The sequence below is a fragment of the Zeus faber genome, assembly GCF_960531495.2.
Source record: "Zeus faber genome assembly, chromosome: 1".
In the NCBI taxonomy this organism is placed as follows: Eukaryota; Metazoa; Chordata; class Actinopteri; order Zeiformes; family Zeidae; genus Zeus; species Zeus faber.
In genome coordinates this window covers 42,727,958-42,743,817 of record NC_137193.1, presented here as the reverse complement: position 1 = coordinate 42,743,817, position 15,860 = coordinate 42,727,958, and the positions used below count along the sequence as shown (strand labels likewise).

The window sequence follows — 15,860 nt, the reverse complement described above, 5'->3', positions numbered from 1 at the left end:
TGATTAAATCAAGACCCGAACGAGATCAAATTGTAGCTTAAGTACACTGACACTAATTCACTTTTGGGGAAATAACTGTAAAATAAAGTAACGTCCATGATGCAGATTATTCCGAGCATCGGTTCATATTGTCTTGAGTGGGGGAAAAAACTCGTCCTTCTACCGATTTTTGTTTTTAAAGTTGCTTAGATGTACGAGTCACATCGCAGTTGACAATACGTTTACTGTATTTATGAGGCGTGACTGTTTGTCGTTCGGAGGGATTTGAACGCACCATTTCCTTTCGCCGAGTTCGGGATGTCCGAAACGTCGAAAATTCCCATTGTACACGAACGCAGCATGACGCCGCATGCGAGTCGGGCTCATTATCTGGCAGCGGACAGAGCAGAGGGGATCCCCGGGATTCTTACACCGAATCGCCGCTGTGGAGAGAGAAATACTACACCGAAAACAACTGGAAAACTCGGGCGAGGCGGTCAGGCTGCTCCACTACACCGTAAGTCAGCGTACTTAGGCGGCAGAAAGACACAACATCACCGCTAATCATGAATTTAATTAAGGCGACGACGGGAAGTTTTTTTTTTTTTTTTTTTTTTTTCCTCTCCCCTCTTATGTCGACGTTAGCTAGGTCGGCTAGCCTAGCATTTTGATAGCATTGGTAGCATTCTGCTAGCGGCTAACGATCAAGGTAACGTATTGAGAGTGCAGACTTCCAAGAAAAAAAAAAAAAGTCAAACTATTACAGTACTTTTCCTCTTATTGTCAAGACTTTGCCACAGAGAAGCGGAATTATTTCCTTCCATTCGTTGAGCGATCGAAATGGAAACTTTTTGTTTCGCTTTGAGTACATGGTTAAGTTTCTATATTTTATCTTGGGTATGTGGTCCGTTGATCAGTGTTCTGGCAGCTAGCCGTTAGCTCAATGTTTGCAGGCTAGCCCGGCTAGCTCGTTAACACTCACTGGATTGATCGCATTGTTGTGTATCGCTATTTGATAGATGCGGCAGGAAGAAGAAGAAAAAAAGCTCCGTCGTTTCGTATTTCGCGGTGCGTATGTCACGACACAGGCATCCGTAATAACTTCATATGTGCCTGTTAACTGTTACTTTCCCTAAATGCTTAATGTAAAATGTTAATGAGATTTTTGGCTTTTAAAACTGGACAGCTGGGCAGGTTCATGTGAGACAGCCAGGATAGCACAAGATAGATGGATAGGTAGTCAATAGGTAATTATAATAAGTCATAAGAATAAAAAACAGACTAAATACGCAATTACATAATGTGTGTGTGTGTATACTCATATTTGTATGTATATATGTGTGTGTGTGTGTGTGTGTGTGTGTGTGTGTGTTTATAATTGGCAATATAAAAATAAACCTAAAATTAACTACGAAATGTAAACATTGGCAATATACAATACACCTAAAAAACGACAACTTAGAACAATCTCAAAAAGAACAATAAACCTCTGTACCTACAATTCGCAGTTAGCCAAAAATAAGAGATTGCTAGTGTCGTACATATGTAAAAGAACATGTACATATATTGGTATACTGTGTATTCATGATGGTAATAACAATGTAACGTGGGTGTTAAGGGTGTCCTAAATGTAAAGCTACATCACCTAATCTAAACGTATGTGGTTCTGTGTTTCTTATTCTCGTTATTCATTTTTGGCTTTGGACCGATACGCACGTAGCTTGACCAGACCTGGGTGTCTGAACTTTGGCAGTCTAGGTCCACCATGAAAGGCCTTTTAAGGAGGTGTCATGGTGGACGCTGTGGCCTGCGCAGGCGTCGCCCCCGCACAACAACTTCACACTCACCTTGTCTCCTTTTCGTAAGTGAAAAGCTCAGATTTTTATTTCTGTCTTGAAGGTTCTGCTGTCATGGTGCCAGCTTGACAGCATGGCGTCACTCTACATCTGCAATTGTCTCTTAAAAAAACAAAAAAACAAAGGATCCCATCTCCTTTTCAGTCACTCTTATTTCAGATGGTTGGATGTGATTCTTTAATGCATGAAAGTGCGTCTGAACAGTGTTCCCATTCCTTCCCAAGCCAACAAAAGCGCCCCTTTCAGACCACGCATACATTCATTGGGCATCATGGGTTATTGATGAGCTTCTTGCATCTTATGATGGCTCGAGGATTTGTGCCACTACGAAACCCTCCTGATGTTGATGTGCGATGGCGATGCTGCGACTCTTTGTGATTTGAAAAGGTTAACAGGAAATGCAGGAGAAGGAGGTTGAGCGTAACCTAACCAGTTAAAAAGTTATTTTCAGCCAGAATGGGCACTGAAACCAAAGCCTCTTTCACGCTTAGTTCCCGGTAAATTACAGGGATAACCTTTCCGGCACCACTAGTGAGTTTCACTATTCACACATGCAGCTACATTCCAGAATATTTCCATCTTGTGCCTTTTCACACATGCCACGATAATGCTAGAAAAGATGGCGCAAGGGACAGTCCAGTCCGTTCCAGTGTAGATGCGATCATTTAGACAATCTTTGTCAGCAACAGACGTTCCGAATCAGTGTTGTTCTTTTTCCTGGCTCAGAGACCAGCGCTTTGGTTTCCACCAACCTGTCTCCCCGCCCCTCTCGGACAGACTCTGTTCCCCCCCACTGACAGAGTCGGGACAGAGCCCACGTTGTTGGACACAATAACCCTAACCCAAAGATATGAAATCAGTGTGATCATTTTCAAGCTGTCCTACACTCTCTGCCTCCAGAGAAGGAACGTTCTCCACCAGTTATACATCTCCCTGTCCACTCGCTCCCTCCAGCTCCGCACTCTGGTGCAGCCGGCCAGCAAGCGAAACGATTGTGCCCGATGTCCCCGCACCGCATGCCTAACTGTGAAAGACACGCCTAGGGTCCGAGTGGCTTTTTTAGAAGAAAAATAATTAAATTTTAGAATAAAAAGACCTGTCTCTGTAGAAACTGGACTTTTTTCAGTTTGCAACTCTCCATTTTTCCAAATGTTTTCTTCTTCCCAAAAGCAAATAATTTTGCTTGGAACGTGCTTGTTCCGGCAATGTTACTGCTTCCAGTCACAATGCAGCCATAACGTGTGTGTGTGTGTGTGTGTGTGTGTGTGTGTGTGTGTGTGTGTGTGTGTGTGTGTGTGTGTGTGTGTGTGTGTGTGTGTGTGTGTGTGTGTGTGTGTGTGTGTGTGTGTGTGTGTGTGTGTGTGTGCGCGCGGGTGATCGGTGTTGTGCACTCATGGACACCTAGTTGTAATCATCCACTTTATACGTTGGATATTAAAATTGAGTGCAAAAAAAGTTTATTCACTCAAACACGGGTTCCAAATTAACCCTCAATTACAATATTAGTTCATTGAATTTCCTGGAAATGTTATTATGTTGGTTCATCTTTGTTATTCTATTATTTGATGTATTGTCAGCGTCTTAATTAAGGTGTCGTGCATTCCATTATGTAGCTTTTTGTTATTTTTCTAAGGAATTGCTGTTGAACAGCAAATACTAGTTGCTTCACAAATGGTGTATATTATACTGATTTTCACTTTTTAGGGCATTCATAAATTTTGGAAGCATTGGAGATATTGGGACGTCTTGTCCATTGGATTGACAGATGGAACAAGTGATCGGTTTGGTTTTTCAGGCTGTGCAATTATTTTCTTGGCTTGTCCCAGTCAGCCTTCTTTGCAGCACATTGAATTCCAGAGGACAGTAGTTAAACTACCCACAGGTCCCACCCTCAGGGCCTTGGGCTTCTTAGTGGAGGTGAGGATTCCTTCAATGTTTGACTGACTGAAACATTTCTTGTTTACCCTGTTGGACTTCTTATTGACTTACCAAATTGTAGCCAGCACCGTAGTTGGTCTAACCTGTGTTGGATAGCAAATGTAAGTTATATATACTTTATACATATACTTTCAGGTAATGAAGCTAAACTCCTTAAAATCCGCCACTCTACCGCAAAAGAATGGACACTTTCATACGTGTTAATGCCTGCACTTCACAGCGGTGTGCACAGTTAAGTCTTAGGGCTACATCGAGGTTTCCTTGTTTAACCTATTTTGTGTGTTGTGACATTGTTTTCTTTCAAAATGGGCTGAGACTCGACCAATAAATTGTATCCTCTGATATTCCAGATTTAGATGACCACCTGTCACAGAGTAGGTCATATGTCTAAAGTGTTTTTTCTATTTTTTTGTTTCTTTTCATTTTTTTAATTTTTTTAAATATATTTTTTTATTTTTTATTTTTTTTTACGTCAATGCACAAGAAGTGGGGATGGGAGGGGGGAAAAATAAACTCTAGTATTAATTGATATTTGTAGTGATGTTTTAACGTGAGTTATCCAAGTTGTAATTATTATTTTGGATAACTTGATACATCAGCACTCAGCTTCTGTAATGTGGTGCCCAAAATAAATTCTCAAAGACTGACTTCACTCAAGAATATTGTCTTTGGAAAAATGATTCTTTTGTTTTTCATGGTCTAGAGTTAAAAAGTCAAAAGGCAGAAATTGCGCTAAATCTTTATATTGACTTGAAAGAGTTAGCTGTCTGGATTAAGAAGTGGTGGTATTGGTAGTGAAGAAAGGTTCATGAATATTTGTTTTGAGATGTTTGTTGTTTGTTTGAGATGAATCCCTGTAATGATGGGACGAGCACATGGGATGATTATTTTTATTGACAATTTCTCTATTTCTTTTAATCCGCCAGGAAAAATTTGCATTGAAACGGTGTACCTTGTAAGTGCAGTACACCGCGTTCTGAAACTGATCACAGAGAGGGTGGGTGGAGGGAGATTTATGTTGCAAAATTGAAGATGTAAACTTGAATTCACCCTCCCCTCATGTTGCCGATGCGTGGTAGCAGGCGGGCACATTTTTTTAATAATCCATCCAATGAGTTATTTTGTCAAGGGCCGCCATGGAGTGCCTACACACACACACACACACACACACACACACACACACACCCACACCCACCTGCGTTCGCAAATCAGGGGCAGAACTGCTTTTACGGCAATATTTTATGACAAGGTGCTTTACGTTACACACGCATGGGAACAGGTGTAAAGCAAGGTAGCAGAGCTCCGACAAGCGCCTAAACGTGCTGCGCCATGTCAGGCTTTACTATGTGTTTTTGTTTTTTAATATGGACTATTTATTAATTGAATATACAGAAGACCGGGGGGGGGGGTTGATACCGTGAAATACTGTTTTATTTTGGTAGACAGTATCGTACTGTGAAATTTGGTATTGTTACATCCCTAACCACTAGTGAGTTTCACTATTCACACATGCAGCTACTTTCGGGAATATTTCCTCCCTTCACACATCCCATGATAATGCCAGAATAGATAGGGCAAGGGACAGTCCCACAGAAGTCACCCGGTGTGGTCCCAGTTCACACCCCCTGCGCCAGAGAGAGCGACAGATCATGTATGTGGAAGTAGCATGCATAAAAAAGATAAATGCCTATGGAATAAATCCCGAACTAAATAAACTAGGCAATAATTATGAATATATAAATGAGTAATTATACGCCCGACGGACCGGGCGGAGGCAGGGGTGCGCCTGAGCCCCCATGCGTGCTGGCCGAGTTGGGGGTATCTTTCATCACTTTCATAGCACCCGGGTTTTTTTTGAGACCCTCCTGTCTATTTACGTGCCAATGTCCGCAGTTGAAAAGAGGTAACAGAATGCAGTGTGCCATGTGCGCGTACTGGTTCCTGAATCTGTGCCAGTTTTCCTGTGTTTTTATTTTAGATCTATTTATTTTCATTTGTTTTCTACTTGTTTGACACAAAATGTGTAAACACAATAAGAAACAACTGAGTTAAGGGACTGTTCCGTCCCGGTACAAAATTAAACCCTGTCCCGTGCTGCGTCACGCACGTCTCCCCGCTGCTTTACATTGCTATGGGACTTAATTAAGTAAACACTGGATATTATGTATAAATACTTTACTTGTAATTAATAAATCCTTCACTTCTGTAACGAGGAGACTGCATTTGCCACCTAACATTCTATTCACCCCTTCCCGATAGAATCGTAAACCAGCAATTGCTGTGACTGACAATGCACTGACAGTCCATTAGTCTGAAATTTGATTGTTAATACAAATGCAAACTCTTCATTGTCTAGGTTAAAACATGGTTCATTGTATCATCCTGATTGTTCAGAGCTGTTTTATTGGTCAGACTTGGTTTTCTCACTTGGCCAGCACAATTGAACATAGTATTGAACATAGTTTGCTACACAATTGCCACATTTAGGACTAGCATATACCAGATACCATCAAAAGTAAGGGATGTATGTATTTCAGGGTAAGAACACTTTGAGATAATAACATGAATTGAAACTTACTCTCACCTGAACTCTAAAATGGTAGTTGCTGCACTTTCAGGTGCTGGACTAGTTATAATGTGCCTCTCCTTTAGTGGAAGCGTTTGCAGACTGGTTTTTGAGCAGTCTGCAAACAGCAAAATCTATCCACACATGGCTCTTGCTGCTTTTCGTTACGGACAGTCTTCCATTTAGCTGTAGCAGCATTTAACTGCACTCATTTTACAGTATGATCTGTTCATTTGTTAGTTTCTTGTGTTGGTAACGTAGCCTCTTGTTGTTTTCATGTTAGCTAGTACTGCAGCTTTTTTAGGCGTCATTGCTTGTGGTCAGTCATACAGCAGAAATGTACCAACTCAAATCCACCGATACTGCACAAACACTAGTACTGAGTTTTTTTTCTATATCTTTGCACAGGGCGTCATACCAAATTATCGGTGACCTTCATAACCAATGCTAGTTAGTAATCTGTGGTCAAATCCAGTACCTGCCCCATATCCGGACAAGGGATCATATCATACCCCCACCATTATTATTATTTCTGTCTGTTCACCACTGTCCTTTTTGGATGACCTTGTTTTTGCATCTTATTTTGTCTGGATTGATTTGCTCTATTTAAACATTGTTTTAAAAATGGCAGCGTGCTAAAGGGTTGTTGTTAAAACGTAATTTAAACCATCATCCATAAGTTATGAAGTCATAGGCAAAATTTATATTGTGGTGACGAAACTATACATATGGTTCTGTATGGATTTCCCACGGACATGGATGGTTGCCTGACCTATTTCACCCTGTTGTGTTCTTCAGCATTGCTCAGCTGCTCCTTAGCTGCTCTGTTAAACTGTACTCCTTTGTCTCTTCTCTGGGCTTTTGCTTTTACTGTCCATTTCCAAGAAATGGAATCTGATAGGACTCTGCGTGTGTTGTGGCCTCCAAGTCAATATGCGGTTTTGGGCTACTGGTTTAAAACAATTTATGTGAACGGAAGCAATCTGAAATAATTTGGCCATTATCCTTGTCAAATATACAATAAATGTTTATGGTTGAAAGCATGTATACTGATTGTGGTATTAAAGGCTGAAGAAGACAACGACTGACGCTTGATTTTACTGGGCTCAACATCTGGGTCCTTTTTTATAAAGGCTGTGAATACTAAGATGTGATGGGTTAGGATGAGTCAGGCTTTCAGCAATGTGTCATTTGGGAAATCTATGTTGTCTATGAGCTATACGGTTGGTAGTGCTGGTCAGTGAATTGTTGCTAATTTTATTCCAACTTGTTTCCTCTGAAATGTGCTCATAAAACGTTATGATCGTTGCAATCAGATTACAGATTGAGAAAAGATTGAATGTGCCATTAGTCTTAAGACGTGTGTCTGTTGCAGAATACTTGATTACTTGTTGGGCTGAGAGGCTCCCCTGCTTACTTATCTGCATATTGGTTTGATATAGCTTTGGACAAGCATGCAGCGGTGAGAATGTGTCGGCTTCCGTTTGAGCTTTTTAAATTATTATCTTTTATGTGGTCGTCTGGCCGTGTGTGTATGCATTCCTATGTGTTCACGTGCACAAGTCTTGCTTGCATTTCCTGGGCTTGCTTGTGTTGTCCTCACACAGTTAGCAGAGAATAGGTGCGTGCGCACACAAAAACAGGTCGTCTGGCAGAGTCAGGGTTAAAGGCTTCCATTTTGTTAGGTAACACCCTAATGGTCTGATCTGTCAGTGGCGTTAAAATGGCAGGGGCTTAACCCTTGGCATTCAGGACACAGCCAGTAGGGGCACACTCTCCAGGTCGGCCCAGACAACAGCAGAAGAAGGAAAGGCAAGAGGTGGGGGCAGATGAGCAAGTAAGAGAGGAAGGAGTAGAGGGAACAAGATGGCTAATGAGCCAAGGAGGGAGGTGTAGAGGGGAAGGGAAGAAGTAAGTCGATTGAAAGAGTGAGAGGAAAAAGACGAGAATATTTCTTTCAGTTGGGTACAGTTTAATTATGGCTCAGCTTGCCCCACACACCCCTCCCCCAACTATGGCACCTCGTCAGCTGGGTCCCCTCCCCCACCCTTGGCCTGGTGAGCACAGATCTGGATAGGTAGAAGATTTTTTTTCCTCTCCCCACTAAATTACGTCACTCCTACGAGAAACAAAGACACAGAAGTCTGTCATGCTAATAATTAAGTAAAACATTAGGTATTCATTTATATTTTAATGATTCAGTATATCAATGGTCCGTGCTCAATATAGACGTGTGTGTGTGTGTGTGTGTGTGTGTGTGTGTGTGTGTGTGTGTGTGTGTGTGTGTGTGTGTGTGTGTGTGTGTGTGTGTGTGTGTGTGTGTGTGTGTGTGTGTGTGTGTGTGTGTGTTTGTTTATAGCTGTTTCCTACTTCATTGAACCCAAAGTGTGTATGTTGAAAAGCTTCTGCCTGTTTTAAAATGGCTGTTAATGCGTTGGCTGGCTGAGTCCGGTCCCCGTAGGGAGATCATTACAGTGCAGCAGAGGAGAGGCTTGCATGCTACCTGAGGGAACGAGCCTTTGCCATTGATCTGCTTCTTTTCTATAAACTGGTGGCCGCTGTGGGAGACTCACAGAGAATAAAATCTGTAGTGCCAATTCAGGTGGAGGGATTTTCGTCTGTTTTCAGGCAAGATCACCTTGTCACACAACTCTAATTAATGTTAATGAAATAAAAAATAATTTTACATTTTTGCCTTCTTTTTGTGTTCAGACATGACTGGTCTATGGCTGAAATTTGTAACTGTTTTTATTCTTCCATCCTCTTTCACTGGAAGATGTGCTCTGCCCTAGGCGTTATTATTCCAGAGGAAATTAGGGGATCTAGTCTTCCATAATATTCTTTTAAGAGATTATGCACGGATTGCGAATCACAAGATCTATCTCCTCTCTGTGCTTGTAATTCTGATTCTGATTCATTCTGCTCTTAGTTTTCCGAGGAATAATTAAGAGCCATGTAAAAAATAATAAAGATAGAGCCAACGTGTTAAGGGTAAGAGTTGGGGAGGTTCGCGACCGACTGCAATTTTGGACTACCTACATGCTCAGTATATCAACGGCATTAAACCAATTGATTGTTATAAATGTCTGTTAGCTCTGTATCTTGGCATTGATGTAATGTTTCTGGTAAGTTCAGCGCTGTTGAAAGAAGAAGAAGAAGAAACAGTCTTTATTTGTCACACGACACTCCACAACACATGCTTGCACACACACACACATGCACATGCTTAATGGTGGCCGGTGAAATGGCTCCTCTGCTTTTAACCCATCCTGGCTTGTCCTTCCTCTGGGGGCACAGCCAGGAGCAGTGGGCAGCATACGTGGACGCGCCCGGGGACCAGATGATAAGTGTCCATCGCTGGTCAGACGATGATGGGTGCATGTTTTTGGTGGGGGTCCTTACTGACGTGAGGTGGAGGAAACCCCATGTGAACACGGGGAGAACATGCAAACTCCACACAGAAAGGCTCCTGTTTTTTTGGAAGATAACCCGCCGGAGCACGGTGCTATAATTCTAGCTATTTAACAGGCTCGGTCAAATAGCTTTTGGGTTCACTGTAGAGATGAAAATGTTATTCTAAATAAATTCATCATTTTCCGTTTGTCGCCTTTTTGCAAAAACCCTGACACTGGTCAATGCCACCCTCTTCCTGTGAAATGGAGCTGATTGTCAGCTCGGATTTGAAGCATTTCACAGAGTGGAATGGATGCGTCACTAGTGCTACTCTAGTATGAAGCCTTGCTCAGCATAGGGTGCTGATCCAGCAACATGAAGCAGGTCCACTTAATTGTCTTTGTTCATAGGTGAAAGAGCATACTTTTTCTAGAACAGCACTACCTCTCCATGTTTTCTGGAGCTCATTCACAGCTCATTTGTAGCAGTTCCCACTGGAGCATCAATGAACAAGCTAGACTTAGTGGAGAGATTGGTGTGTCAGTTGCATTTTCCAGACTTGATGGAAGGAGCTGGTGCAGCACTGGAACTGTCAGGAATGCCACTAGCACTGATTGATTCAGGAACTATTCTTGGTTGACTGCCTGCCTGTATTGACAAGACTTTATGTTCTTTTAAATCTGGTTTATTCCTATCTAGTCAAGAGGGGGTTTTTACTTGTGTTGTGAGACATGTTACTTTTGGTCAAGACTAATTGTCCAACAATGATAGAATATAAGCTTCCTTAAGCCTGGTTAGTGCAAATTATGTAATCGGCTATTGGTACGATGGCGCTTTATCACGCACCTGCTACATTTTGTGACTTCATTTATTTTTTGAAGATCTTGCAATGAGGGAGAATAATAACACATTGTGACTCTGTTCCATAGTTCAGTAAGTAGTCCTCTGTAATAGAATGCTGAGCAGGACAGTGGTTCAGACATCGGGCCTCTCCCTCTCCCTCTGCATGGAACAGGCGGACATACCATCTACTTTTGTGACTCTTGTTGGTTTAACCACCATGAACAGCAATTCCTCCTTCTCGGCATAAACAAGCTCCAATACCCTGCATGCAGCTATGTTTGCTGTTAAGCGTTCTTCTTCACGCAGTACTTTCTCTCTACTGCCACCAATGGTTTCTGAGAATACTGCAATGGACAATGCGGCAACTGTAAACGCTTAGTGCTCTTCGCGGGAGGATGCACGCAGTCCGTGAAGGACCCTACACAAACGTGTAACCAGCCCCAAAGTTCCGTGAGCTGGTAATTGCCGGTTTTTGACCAGGACAATCTGTTGAAGTCCGACACATTTAAATCTTTCCGGTCATAATGTCTGGTGAAAATAATTCCCTCCAAGCACCATTTGAATTAGTGCTGGGTGGATCATTCCGATAAAACAAAGTGCAGATTTGTTCATTTCTACACTCGGCAAGTTGCAACAGGAAGCCAATCAGTTTGGACGATCTAAAGCTGATCTGAAAGCTTCACCTCTGACCAATCACGTTTGTTGATATAGAATTAAGCCCTGCCCCCTCCCTCGTGGACAGGTTCAAGATTCAAGAGGTTTATTTGTCATATACATACGTTCATACATATATGCAGTGCAATGTCATTGCAACACACCTGGAGATTATGCACAATAAGTTCTAAAAATACTAAAATGTGTGTAATTGACACGGAGGCTGCGCTTGTACACACAATACACACGGAGCCGCAGCACCTAGAACTCTGAGGAGAAGCAGAAAGATGATGTATCGTTGGGACACATCCATCTATAATTTGGCGATTTTTTTTTTTTTTATATTTAAGATCCGACCCAAAGCTGACGGTAAATATTCATTGTGTAAAATATGTCGACGGGACATCCCAACGAAGACGGACACCACAAACTTTATTATGTACTTGCCATATTTATTTTGTTTTTGATTTGATCAAAATGTTATTTTAGTGAAATGTTAAATAAAGCGGCTGCACTTGTTACTTATTGTTCACAAACAGAAATGATTTGATTTCAAGTAATATTTGTAAAAAAAGAAAAAAATTAAATGGCATTTACTGAAGGGGCATATTTTATTTTTAATATTCAATAAAAATATTATTTTTCTACATGCCTTGATGCTATCATTCTCTATATAGACTGCTTAAACACAGATAATATTTGAGCGGAATCTCTCTTATATCTCCGGGACATTGAAATCTTCCAAGACACGTTGACTGGCACCAATTTTTTCTAATTGAAACTGACCAGAGAAAGAATAGAACATCTTCACATGGTGGATTCTCTTTACCTGTTATTTCCGCCTGTCTCTTCAGTCTCCTGCCATTACAAATATTCAGAGCTGTCTCTCAGTGTTACGCTATCTCTGCTCCTGACAGCTTTATGTGTTGATGCCATGTTTTTCTTGCATCTGTCCCGCTCATGTCATTTTCAATGGCAAGGTATGGGTAGCCAACTCTGTTTCAATGGCATGACATGGAGAGATGCCCATGTTATGCAATATTAGGATTTATTTAAATTTTAATGATTCAATATAGTGTGTGTGTGTGTGTGTGTGTGTGTGTGTGTGTGTGTGTGTGTGTGTGTGTGTGTGTGTGTGTGTGTGTGTGTGTGTGTGTGTGTGTGTGTGTGTGTGTGTGTGTGTGTCCAACCGCAATATTACAACCAATAATATTGTGTAGGTCCCCACGTGCGGCCAAAACAGCTGTGACCCATTGAGGCATGGACTCCACAAGACCTCTGAAGGTGTCCTGTGGTATCTGGCTCCAAGACTTTAGCAGCAGATCCTTTAGGTCCTGTAAGTTGCGAGGTGCAGCCCCCCATGGATTGGGGTTGTTGTTCCAGCACAGGCCATATCCCCCTTTTCCACCGACGCATACCTAGTGCTGTTTCTGGGCTGGTTCTAGTGCTGGTTTGCTTTTCCAGTGGAAAAACGGGTCCGAGAGCCACATCATCATGTCACTGTAGATGTCTGCATATGTCTTTTCATCAATATGGGGGACTTTTATAAATATTATTATTATTATTATCATCATCATCGCTTATCTTTCATGGTGCATTGTTTTTATTATCTTTATTGGGTTAGGTAATGGTGAGAGTGGGACAGAACATGATAGACATATATGTAAGTGCTGAAAACAAGTATAATATTATTATTTTAATTGTGAAAACCGGGACAATTTGGTAGTGAATGTTAAAAACTGGGGTGGGGTCAAACTCCGATAGTCCGCAGAGCATGGAGCTCCGGCAGAACGAGCTGTTGGAGCGCTGGGCTTTGGTGACTGCCGGAGTTCGAGCCTGTGTGCTCTCAGCTTGAGCGTTCTAATAATTTTAAGAAAAAGCGTGCTCTGACACAATATTCACTCATATGTTACACATATTTTGTACACTTGATTTGTCCACTTCAGAGCTTCCACGGAATTAATCTTACATCTATGAATCCCACACTGCTGAAGCGGTAAAATAAATGGCAGTCACAATGTTTTGGTCAGGCTTGTTTGTCCCTGCCCCCAGCCCCTGAGGTAAGTGGTTCTTGGTTCTTTTCCAGGGGCACTCTGTGAAGTGGTGAAGTGGTGGCGCTCTGGAACCAGTTTTCAGGTTCCAGTGCTGGTTCTTTTGCTGTTGAAACGTAAAGAAATGGTTCCAAATTAGGCACCGGCTCCGAACCAGCCCGAACCTCGGTTGAAAAGGGGTAACAGATGCTCGATCGGACCCTAACCCCAGCCATCCACATGATGTAGAAGAAAATGTAGTTCATTAGACCAGCTTCCAGCATCAGGCCACCTTCTTCCATTGCTCCATCTTCCAGTTCTGATGCTCACTTGCCCATTGTAGGCACTTTCAGCGGTGGACAGGGGTCAGCATGGGCACACTGACCGGTCTGTGGTTACGCAGCCCCATACACAGCAAGCTGCGATGAATCGTGTGTTCTGACACTTCTAGCATAGCAGCATTAACTTGTGCTACAGTAGCTCTTCTGTGGGATCGGAGCAGACGGGTTAGACCTCGCTCCCCACGTGCATCAAGGAGCCTATGGCCGCCTATGACCCTGTCGCCTTCACAATTTTTCCCTCGTTAAAGTCGCTCAGATCCTTACATTTGCCCTTTTTTCCTGCTTCCAACACATTAACTTCAAGAACTGATTGTTCACTTGCTGCCTAATATAGCTCACCCCTTGACAAGTGCCATTGTAACAAGATGTGCAATGTTATTTACTTCACCTGTCAGTGGTTTTAATGTTGTGGCTGAATGGTGTGTGTATATATATATATATATATATATATATATACATACAAATAGTATATGGCTACTTAATTTTAAAGTTACCAGCTACTGAGAATTTATACTCAGTCTTGAGTATCCAATAATTTCTATAACTTTTAATTTTCTGTGATGGAATGATTGAAGCACATACTTCTTTGTGTGGAAAAAAATAATAATTCATGAATTGACTATTGGTCTTCTGAAAATGTGACCAAATCTGCTGTGTCAAAAATATACATACAGCAACTTGAATGATCAATTTTGGTGATGTAGTAACTTTTATTATTATTATTATTATTATTATTATTATTATTATGAATCTTCTGAAAATGTGACAATCTGGGTCAAAAATATACATACAGCAATGCTAATATTTAGTTCCACTTTTGGTAGCCATCCACAAGTTTCTGGTAATCTTTGACCACGTCTTGACAGAATCGGTCCAGTTCAACTAAATTTGTTGGCTTTCTGATGCCGACTTGTTTCTTCAGCACAGTCCACATGTTCTTAATGGGGTTTAAGTTAGGATCTTGGGAAGGCCATTCTAAAACCTTAATACTAGCCTGATTTGGCCATTCCTTTACCACTTTTGATATGTGTTTAGGGTCATTGTCTTGCTGGAACACTCAACTGCATTCAAGACCCAATCATCTGGCTGATGATTTTAGGTTTTCCTGGAGAACTTGGAGGTAGTCCTCCTTTGTTATTCCATTTACTTTAAAGCACCAGTTCTATTGGCAGCAAAAAAGGCCCAGAGCAGAATACTACCCCCATCACCATGCTTGATGATAGGTATGGTGTTTTGGGGGGTTCAAGGCCTCACCTTGTCTCCTCCAAACATTTCTGGTCATTTTGGCGAAATAGCAAAATTTTTGTTTCATCTGACCAAAGAAAGCAGCAAACTTCAGTCAAGCCGTAAGGTGACGCTTTTGGGAGCAAGGGCTTCCTTCTTGCACTGTAGTCTCTCAGCCCATGGGGGTATAAAACATGCTGACACCTGTGTTCCATCAGCTTCTATTTCATCGCAGACCTGCTTTTTGGTGGTTCCTGGTTGACTCTTGACCATCCTGACCAATTTTCTCTGAGCAGGTGATAGCTTGCCTTTTCCTCTTGATCGTGGCAGTGCCACAACTATGTCATGCACTTTGTACAATAAACAATACAATAACAATAAACAATTGCTTGGACAGCTGGTCTTGGTCTCTGGTGATTTTCGTGACTTTTTCAAATCAATGATGAGCATTTTCAGATCCGTGCTAAGCTCCTTAGACTTTCCCATTGCAGTGTTTATTGCTGAGTCTAATGAGCGTATCAAACAAACCCTATTTAAATGGAATCATAGAGTTAAGAGGCCATACCACAAAGCAAATTTGACACAACTTTCTACATCACCAAAATTGATAATTCAAGTTACTGTATGTATATTTTTGATCCAGCAGATTTGGTCACATTTTCAGAAGACTCATAATAAATTCATAAAAGAATCAACATCCATGAATGTTTTATTGTGACAAAGAGGTATGTGCTCCAATCATTCCATCACACAACATAAGAGTTGTAGGAATGTTTGGAAATTCAAGACTGACATGGCATACATGTCCTTACAAGTGTCTGTAAACTTTTGACCACAACTGTATATATTGCCACATAATTAGTAATGAATCTAAAATGTTTTGGTCGTTAACAAAACTTCATACTCCTGTCCCTCATCGCGCCGGAGAGAATTTTCTTGCGAGCGCACACACACACAGTCACCGCCAATGGTTGTATTACACCTCATAACACAGAGTTTGTGAGTGTCAGGGATATGAGAATTGCAGCTTCATCTC

The 15,860-nt window shown here is 41.6% G+C and overlaps 1 protein-coding gene across 2 annotated transcripts in view; it reads left to right on the top strand.

Moving 5' to 3' along the window:
- Window positions 1-383: 383 nt before the first annotated feature.
- Window positions 384-15,860, top strand: part of gatad2ab (GATA zinc finger domain containing 2Ab) — a 39,721-nt gene continuing 24,244 nt past the window's right edge. For both annotated transcript variants that reach the window (XM_080012686.1, XM_080012685.1), the window contains exon 1: window positions 384-496. The gene's annotated coding sequence lies outside the window, so the exon portion shown is untranslated. The remainder of the gene's footprint in view (window positions 497-15,860) is intronic.